Genomic DNA, 10,000 nt, shown 5'->3' on the forward strand with positions numbered 1-10,000 from the left:
GCTTATAAAGGTTGGGATTATGGCAGGTTTGGTACTACTGAAGGGTCACGTAGGCTACTGGAGAGATTTGGCAAACACTGCTCTAGTAGTTTAGTTCATTTTTCGATGGCAGCCAGTGAACACTGATGTGACTGCCAAAGAACATAAGGTGAAGGTGAATTGCTAAGTTGAAGTAGCCATTATGAATGAAAATTTGGCACATCAAAATTACACGTTTTGGAGTGAATGTATTTGAATTTGAAGTCGAGTATAGCAATAAACATTGTGGTTAGTTGTAATTTGCGCAAGCTTGAAAATGAACTAAGAATATCTTGAGATTCGCAGATGTTGTTATTGATAGAAACGGCAATCTACTTCCAAAGACATGCTCAATGACCTCAACAAGTAAAGCCACAAAGCAGCTGAATAAAAGCAAGAGGTTGAATATTTGACTTTTAACAAAGCCACACCCCCATTTCCCTTTCCCGTCCAACCAATACGAGGAACTCTTAAAACATACATATCAAAATACCACGTACTGTATGATCTAACATCTGTCGAAACAGATTTTTGCACATGACCATCGTTATTTTACTGCGATTGGTACGTTGAACATAGCCACTGGAAGGTTGTCGCATATATTTCATGGGGTTTGTAAATATATTGAGGTAAATGTGCTATTTTTTCAATGTCATCGGAGGAATCACTGAAAAGGACTACTGCACCGTGAGTGTTCTCACTTTTTGCACAAATATTATTACAAAAAAACACTGGATGGTCCCTTCCAAGACCTAAACTGGCTTTAATGAAAACATAAAGCAAGCATGGTTAGTTCTGCGAATCTGAGGTTGAAAAGAATTATCTCCTCCCCCCCTCCACTCATCTTCAAAACCCTTCATCAGTCAGGAAATACAACCCTAAGAGCTGTCACACCTTTTTCAGGGGTGGGCCTAAGAACTCCATATTAATTTTCCTTCTTATGCTCTACAGAAAGTAAGTTAACAAACTACGACTGCTCCCTTCCTTCAATCAGCCATTCGTCGACATGGAAAGAGACCAACACTAGTACAGTAGACTTTTTTTCAGAAATTTATGAAAATGCCTGGCAACCGTTGTTGACTATTGTGGGGCTGTGGTTCTCTAGTTCGGGAAACTTTATGCATCAGGTGTTATTATCAACAAGATATAACCATTGGTATAAGAAAATACAGTGTGGCGCCAGGATATAGCCAAACAGTTGTACAGGGTTAGGTGAGGAAAGTTCGAGATCCATATGATACAAAGACACATTAAGGGAGATGGAAAAAAGGTGGTTTTGCAAAGTTAGTTTTGCTTGCGGAAAATGTTTGCTTTAATCTTTATTTATCTATTTTTTTCACTTTTTTTTTTCATCCACTAGATTCATTCTTTCCTTTATTCCAATGGTCGGGGAACAGGGGTAAATTACCCCAAATGGGGTAATTTAGAAATTTTGGGGGGTAATGGACGTGCTACGGATACGGATGTGGATGTGCTGAGGGAAATTAATATGAAAGTTGGAGAAAAAGAATGCATCGAGGATCCTACGATATTCAAAACTAAGGAAACGGAGAAATATCAGTATTGACACTGTTACATCAATACTGAATCAGTATTGAAACTGTTTTTCACCCTCAGTGAGACCGCTTTTGTGTTGTTGTCTTGGTGGTGGCATTTGCTACTTGACCCCTCGTCATCTACCTGGTGAATTTTTGACCTGGCGTGTTAAGGGAGGAACAACCACGATCATAGGTAAGGGAGGCCTAGATAAGGGGAAGAAGAGCAGGAGTGAAAGGTGATGGTTGTGGTGGTGGCAGCTTGGATAGTGTTGGGATGACGTCATGGAGTGGTTGGCTGGACGATTATGCTTGATTTTAACTTGCAGTTCACGTTATTGGAGGAAGTCTGTTGACTGAGAGTGATTATGGTTAACGTTTAGTATGGTAAATAAGTTGATGTTGTATCGAACGTGTAATTGCGGCAGGTGTGGGGTGTAAATGGGCGTGTGGTGCAGGTGTTGGTAGCCTTGGTTATGTGTTAAGATTTCAGATTGTTCCCTCATCTCACAATTCATGAAGATAATATGTCTTCTGATATAATTATTTATGTTTTGAATGATTTTGCTAACCGTTTTCGTCGCAAATCTATTTTACCCTCCCCCCAAATAAGGATTTGCGACGAAATCTACCAGCAAGAAAATCAAAACACATTCATTCATACATAAAAACGTGATAGATTTGTTTTTTATTTTCAGATGGTATCAGCAAGGAAAAAAACATATCAGGTAGAGTTTCTTAATTAGGGTTTCACAGAAATAGAGGACAAAGGACAAATGAAGCCTCAATGTATCGTTTGTATGAAAGTACTGACTACAGAGTCTTTCAAAAAGAATCAACTGAAGAAACACTTGGACAAGGTTCACTCACATCTGTTTTCCAAACCACGGGAATACTTTGAGAATCTGGAAAAAACAGTCAAATAACAGAGATTGGAAAGTAACAAAAGTGCAACGTTTGACCAACGTTCAGCAGCAATGGCTAGTTTTAAAGTGGCAAGGTTGGTTACTCGAAACAAGAAACCACATACTATAGGTGAAGACTTAATCAAGCCTGCGGCTGTGAAAATGGCAGAAATAATGTGTGAGCAGAAAGTAGCTAAATAACTGAATACAGTGCCTTTGTTTGCAAGAGCAATTAAAGAAATAATTTCCATCTTGGCAGAAAATGTGATAGAACAAGGAATTTCTTCAATAAAAAGGAGTAGAGTTTGCCATTCAACTTGATGAGACTACAAATGTCAGTAGCAATTCACAATTGATGGTATACGTTCGGTATAGGGGCTCTGATAAAATCGAAGAAGAAATGTTGCTATGTTCTCCTCTTGAGTTGAGAACTCGTGGTATTGATATGTTCAATAAGGTTGATACATGTTTTAAAAAACAAGTGTTGATTTGAAGTGGGAAGATGGTATTGTAGTATCAGTTGATGGAGCTCCTGCCATGCTTGGTCACGTCAATGGTTTTGTGGCTTTGGCCAAACAACAGAATCCATATATTCTAGCCATCCATTGTATGATACATCGCCAGGCATTAGTTGTGAAGAATTTGGAAACAGAAGTGGAAGCTGTGTTAAATGATGTAGTTAAGATTGTCAATGTTGTAAAATGTATGATTTATGTGAGGATGGAGAGGCTGAATATTCAACCATTCTTTTCCATACGGAAGTGAAGTGGCTTTCACGTGGAAATGTCCTGAATAGAGTGTAGGCTCTTAAAACAGAACTCGAAATGTTTCTGACTAATCAAAAACATACACTTGCGGAGAAGTTCAGAAAAACAACCTGGCCAGCTCTTCTTGCATAATTAGTAGAAATTTTTGGGCATGTAAATGAACTGAACAAGGGATTGTAAGGAAAGAAAATCAATCTAATGTTAGCAAGGGAAAAAACTCAGCATTTGTATCAAAGCTTTAGTAATAGAACCAGAAAGTAAATGCCAATAAGACTGCTGCCTTTCCAAATCTGGGAGAGTTTTTGGAAGACTGTCAAGACCCCAGTCTTAGTGACATAAAGGAGTCAGTCACAAAGCACCTGACCAAACTTAGGAATAAGTTCTGTGACTATTTTCCAGAACTTGATTCACATACTGTCAGCTGGATTGTAAATCCCTTCAAATGTGAACTGGCTGATTTGCCTGAAGAGCCTGAAGGATTGGCAGAAGAGCTTATTGAACTTCGTTCCAACAGTGAAACAAGAATGGAATTTGAGACCGAGGATGACCTCTCAAGTTTTTGGATTCAAAAGTTACAAAGACTTATAAAACTGCACATTTGGAAGCAACTAAAATGCTACTACCTTACGCAACGACCTACCTTTGTGAACAAGCTATTTCTACCCTTGTAAATCTAAAAACAAAATCCAGAAACTGGTTGGATCCTAAAGACAGCATCTTAGTAGCAGTAACGCAAAAAAAAAAAAAAAAAAAAAAAATATTGAGTTTATTGTATTAAAGATGAAACAGTATAATTTTTCCAAAGCCTGAGGGAGCTGATATGAAAATATTAAAGTCTTCAATCTGATATTAGAATATTAAAGTTTTCAATATTTTTTTCATTATTTTTCTTTGTGTACCATTCTTATGTCAGAAAGGATAAAAAAAAAAATTCCCCATAATAGTAGATTTAATTTCATTTTCTTATTTTGTTTTTGTACGAATTTGAAATACATGATGGTCAATAGTTTTGCTTGTGTACCATGTAATGGCTATAAATATATTATTTCCTACGATTTTTTCTTTTGTGCTATTTTCATGCCAAAAAGACAGACTTTTATTTTCTAATGATAGATAAAATTAACAATTAAGAATATTCCTAATATACATTTTTTGTTTGTTTATTATCCATGAATTCTATAAGTAAATTGGTTTGTCCCCCAGAGTACTTCAAAGTGTGGGGTAAATTCATTTTACTACAAATTCTTTTGCGATAATACCCAAAAAAGTTACCCGACCCCTACTTTATTAAATCATTCTTTCATTCATTCAAACATTAATTTCACTGGTCAACAAAGAATTTGTACTAAGGAAAATAGTAGCTGTATCTTATACGTTTCTGCATGCAGAATCCAAAAATAATGTCCATTTTTTCCATCACCCACAGTTTTTGTGTTTCACAATATGTTACGTTACGTGTTGCGTGGGATAAATTTCAATCAAGCGGTTTGCAACACTGAGTTTGGCAAAACTGCCTGAGATTGTTATGCCCTTTCAGCCAATCTGTTCTTCAAGTAAACCCCATTTATTGAGTCAGGGAGATTTGAATGATTTTGTGTAGTCAAAAAAAAAAAAAAAAAAAAAAATCTGAAATTCTTACTTCCAGGATAGAATGCTGGATTCTTCTCCAGAAAGAGTCCAAAGTTAGTAGGTATCATAAGCGACATTGTGATTTTGAACAGTTTTTCTCACTTGAGGATGGTGTGGTGTTTTGTAGTGGCGTATATTCTGTTATGGAGGAATTCAACCATAAATATGACAGGAATGAGTGTCGCTTGTTTATTGGTTCTTCAAAAAATAGCCTGAAAACTGTTTTGCTCCACAATGGAAATAAGTCTCCTTCTGTTCCTCTGGCCCATGCAGCTAAGATGAAGAAAACATATAAGAGTATGAAGCTACTATTGCGAAAAAATTAGTATGAAGAACATAAATTAGATATCTGTAGTGACCTAAAAGTTGTGGTACTTATATTTGGGATGCAGCTGGGTTACACATAGTTTTGTTTTCTCTGTGAGTGGGACAGTCGGGACAAGAAAAATAATTATGTGTGGCCGAAACGATCTCTGACCCCAGAAGAGAAGAATGTTGTCAATCCTCCTCTTCTTGATTCAGAGAATATTTATCTGCCTCCTTTGCAAATTAAGCTAGGGTTGATGAAAAAATAAGGGCATCGATAGAACCGGCAAAGGACTCACATATTTAAAAAATAAGTTTCCTACTGTAAGTGACGCAAATATAAAAAAAAAAGGTATTTTTGTTGGACCACAGATTTGGGAGCTCATGAGAGACCAGAACTTTGATGATGAGCTAAATGATTTTGAAAAAAAGAAAAATGCATGGATCTCATTTAAGAAAGTTTGTGCAGAGTTTTTGGGGAATCACAAAGCAAATAACTATTCTGATATCTTAAAAAGCTACTGACATTCTACAATGCCTTGGGATGCAATATGAGCCTAAAAATTCACTTCTTAAACTTTCACTTGGACTTTTTCCTAGCAAATCTTGGCGATGTCGGTGACAAGCACGGTTAGATGTTTCACCAGGACATTCTTAACATGGAAACCCGGTATCAAGGGAAGTGCAGTCCTTCATTGTTGGCTGATTACTGTTGGACACTAAAAGGGGATCTCCCAGAAGCAAAATACACTAAAAAATAATGCATTTCTACAATTTAAAGGTAAGTTTCATTGAAATATCACCCTCATTTATTAGTTACTTTTAACTTAATATGCTATCACAGAAAAACTATGCTTGATAGAAAATTTCAGAAACATATTTGAAATCAGCCGAAAAAAATATATCAAGTTCACATTCTTTTGGTTGTGGGACACGCATTTTAATTAATTTTGTTGACTAGTGTTTTCATTAATTTACATTTTTTTTACACTTGTTTATTTGTATGTACGTTTATGGCTCCTGTGATCGGTATCTGCTTGTAATGGTCTTGCAAGACAGACAGCTAACTTATCCATTTTCAAAAACAGTCAGTTCCCTCACTTCCATATGGAGAGGCAACCATAAGGGGCTGGCACACTCCAACGCTCGTTGGGTGCGGAGCTCTTTCGTTAACTACCTGAACCTAGTGTTCGTCGCTAACGACTCGTGCTGGCCGTCACAAGTTGTATGTTGGTAGCTGCTACTATGTTGCTAACTACTGCGTGTTAGTGAATCGGCCTGCTTTTCTATCAAGGCCCTCCCTTCCTCGATGGAATACTCGGGGTCGGAAGCGCCGTCATGCTTAGAGCAGGACCTAATGATATCCGACACTGATGACGACATTAACGTTAACCACTGGCCCGACCTGCCTCGTCCCCCCCCCCCAGCATGGTACCTACCAGTCTGCATCGCCCTCTTGTGCTAAATGGCTTGCTAGCAACACTCCTGTCTTCGCCGCCGGAGAATGTCATCCGCCTGTTGCCAAGACAATCAAGAATCCTCAAGTGGGCTTGATGAGGCTCCTACTAGTCCTGCCCTGCCTGACCACGGTGCTTCTCCCGTTGCCCCCACCCAACCCTCGCCTGCTCTTCCAGCGTTTGCCCCCCGGGACAAATATGTCAAGTTGGCCTTTAGCGGGAACCCGTCTACCGAAATTAATTTCCGCTTGCTGTCAATTGTCACCAAGACTTTTCACCTGCAGCGGGATGCGGCCGAGGTCAAGATGGCTGCACTTACCTCTCGGTTCATCTACGTTTCAAGACAACGCACGGACATCCTGGACCGAATTACGACGGGTGAGTTTCTATATCTGCCTCTCCTCCCCCAGGACTCCCCCGATAGACCTCGAAAGTACTCCCCAATATCTGATTACTCGCTATCCCGTTGACGTAGATCATAAGCTTGCTCTACAATTCCCAGGAGTGCACTCGGCTCGGCGCCCCCGATGTCTATAGCCAGGTGTTAACGTCTGGCACGGTGGTACTCTTCGGAAGACCCAGACTAGTGGCCCCACCTCAACCCAACCACCTCTTCCCCCGCCTATCCACTTTACTACCCCCCCTCCCTTAGCAAGACGCTACCCTCCGGAAGCCGTTGCGGCCATTTAGGCGCGATATGAGGCACTAGAGGACAGTTTCGCCTACATTGATACCAGGATTGACAGTCTTGTCTCGTCCCAAGCTACTACTGCCGCCAGGCTCTCCACTCTGGCGGAATCCCAACAAACCCTTGTGTCCTCCATCTCTACGCTTACCGAGAGAATGGATTCAATTGCAACTCGTCTCGACAAACTCTGTGAGTTGCATCCCAGTACTAGTCAGTCTTCTTTGAATCGTCCATCCTCCTCCACACTCCAGTTTCCTACTAGCAAGCGCAACGTACGTAACTAACACTAACCTAGACCTTCTTACATGGAACATCAATGGTATCACCAACCACAAAAAAAAAAAAAATACATAAATTTAAAAACCACTGTACAATCTTACCACCCCTATGTCATTTTTCTCTAGGCTGCGTTTTCAGGCCAACCCAACCCTGCACCACAGTCACCCTCACTTCCCGGATATGTCCCTACATTCATACGGAAAGGAACGGTCTTTTAACATACATATATAATACAGAGACACACCATCTTCTGCACTCCTCTACTGACCCTGACGTAACACTCCAGCTCTTCGAGATAGAGGTTGGAGGTGAAATCCTACAGCTCTGCAACATCTGCTCTGCTCCTGCTCGCCTTCGCCCCACCATTCTTCCACCACCTACGGTAAGGGGTATAATATACGCAGGAAATTTCAATGCGTAAAATTTCTGGCACCTCTAACCGCCCTGGTATTCTCCTGCTATCCTCTATCCGCCAACATCTTCGAACCCGCTGAGATACAGGTGGCGCCACACACTCCCGGGGAGGCACCCTGGACCACGTCCTCACCTCTGGCTTGGTGTCATCCCATGTCCAGTGCTCCTCAGTATCATCTTTATTCTCAGATCATATTGCTCTTCTCTTCCATTATTCTCCTCCTACCATACCTACACCCCATGTCTCACGTCTACGCCTCACTGTGCTCCCCAAATACTGCCCGACGTGCATTTCATATACTAACCTGCATACTACCTACCTTTGACCGCTCTTTCCCTGACCAGTTATATGCCAGCCTTGTCTCCGCTACCCACGACTTTTACAGCCTTTACGTATCATGAGCCCACCGCTAACGTCGCCCTTCTCCTCACTCGTGGTATCTAGACGCCCGACTTCAGGATGCGTAGGAAGAACCGGAGCGTGTTGTTCCAGGCAGACCCATCTCCTGAGCTGCTTCATTGTTACCAGCAATCCAGGGACGATTTGACAGCCCTCCTGGAATGTGTGAGTACTGACTCCTGGAAGCGATTCACGGACAGAATTAATCACCAAACTAGTGTGGCCTCCATGTGACACCTTATTCGTAGAGTGATTAAGAGGACGCCTGCTACTGCCCGTCATCATTCCCCCGCCGTATTTGCCCAACAGCTCATCGACACGTGGTCGGATCAGTCCACCCCTGCCAGCCTCCCTGCCCCCGTCCAAGATGCTCTCTCCTCCGGTGCTTTTGCTCGTGGACTCCGCTTAGTACATGCTTTGCTGCAAGAGGATGATGAAGAGACTGTACTGATCATTGAAGATGAACAGCGATGTGCTTTCTTGAGAGGTAAAGCCTCGTCCCCTGGAGATAGCATAACCTACAATGTGCTACGTATGTTACTCCGTGTACCCAGTAACCCCCTCCTTCGCCTTTACAATATGTGTTTTCGAGATGGATGTATTCTACGTGCCTGGATCACGGGTACAATAATCCCCATACTCAAGCCCGGTACAGCAAGTTTCAGGCCCATCTCCCTTACATCCTGCTTTTGTAAAGTGTTGGAAAGGATCTTGCTCGCCCGGCTGATGTACCGACAAGATCGCCTCTCTCCACGTCTCTTCGGCTTTTTACCCCAGCGCAGCACCCATCACTGCCTCGTCGACTTGTGCTCTCGCCTCTCCCGTGACAGTTACTGTGGATTAGGGGCAACCTAGATCTAAAAAATGCGTTTGATGTAGCTAATCGGGACATTATTTTGGATCAATTAATTTATTTTGGGATTTAAGGTAAATTGTTACGGTGGATTAGGGGCAACCACAGTGACCGGATCTCCCGTGTCTTCATCAGCGGTGCCTACAGCTCCTCACGGGATTTTCATCTCGCCGCTCCTCAAGGAGCGGTACTAAGTCCATTTCTTTTCAATGTATTAATGCACCGTCTCCTCACGTCTTTGTCTACTGTTTCTGAAGTCACAATTACTTACTATGCAGTTGATTTATGTGTTCACTCTACTTCCCCATCACACCTACAGCTCTTTCTTACTTCTCTCTCCCAGACTTCTGCCAACTGTGGCCTTATTGTTTCTCCACAGAAGAGCGGAATTTTCACCTACCGCCCTCCTGCCACGCTGACAGGGTTCACGATTGGAGACTGCATCATCCCACTAAGCTCCCAGTACTGCTACCTTGATGCTCCAGTACGAATCTCAGAAGCTCTTCCTGCCCGGCGTCAGCCCCATCCCGTAATTCGTGATCTGCTAAATCGTCTCCAGCTTCTGCTCCGGCCTCTCCGGTGGCTCACCAACAACTCTTCCGGTATCTCCATCCCCGTGGCCAGAACTGTCCATATTACTTTCATTCGCACTGTTGTTGATTACCTCTCCCCTGCCTTAATTCATCTTCCTCTATCTGCTTTGGAGTCTCTGAAGGTTTTTCAGAACAAAGCAATGAGAATCATTCTTG

Source organism: Oratosquilla oratoria, chromosome 3, assembly GCF_046742065.1.
Source record: "Oratosquilla oratoria isolate Oo_2021 chromosome 3, ASM4674206v1, whole genome shotgun sequence".
Classification (NCBI taxonomy): Eukaryota; Metazoa; Arthropoda; class Malacostraca; order Stomatopoda; family Squillidae; genus Oratosquilla; species Oratosquilla oratoria.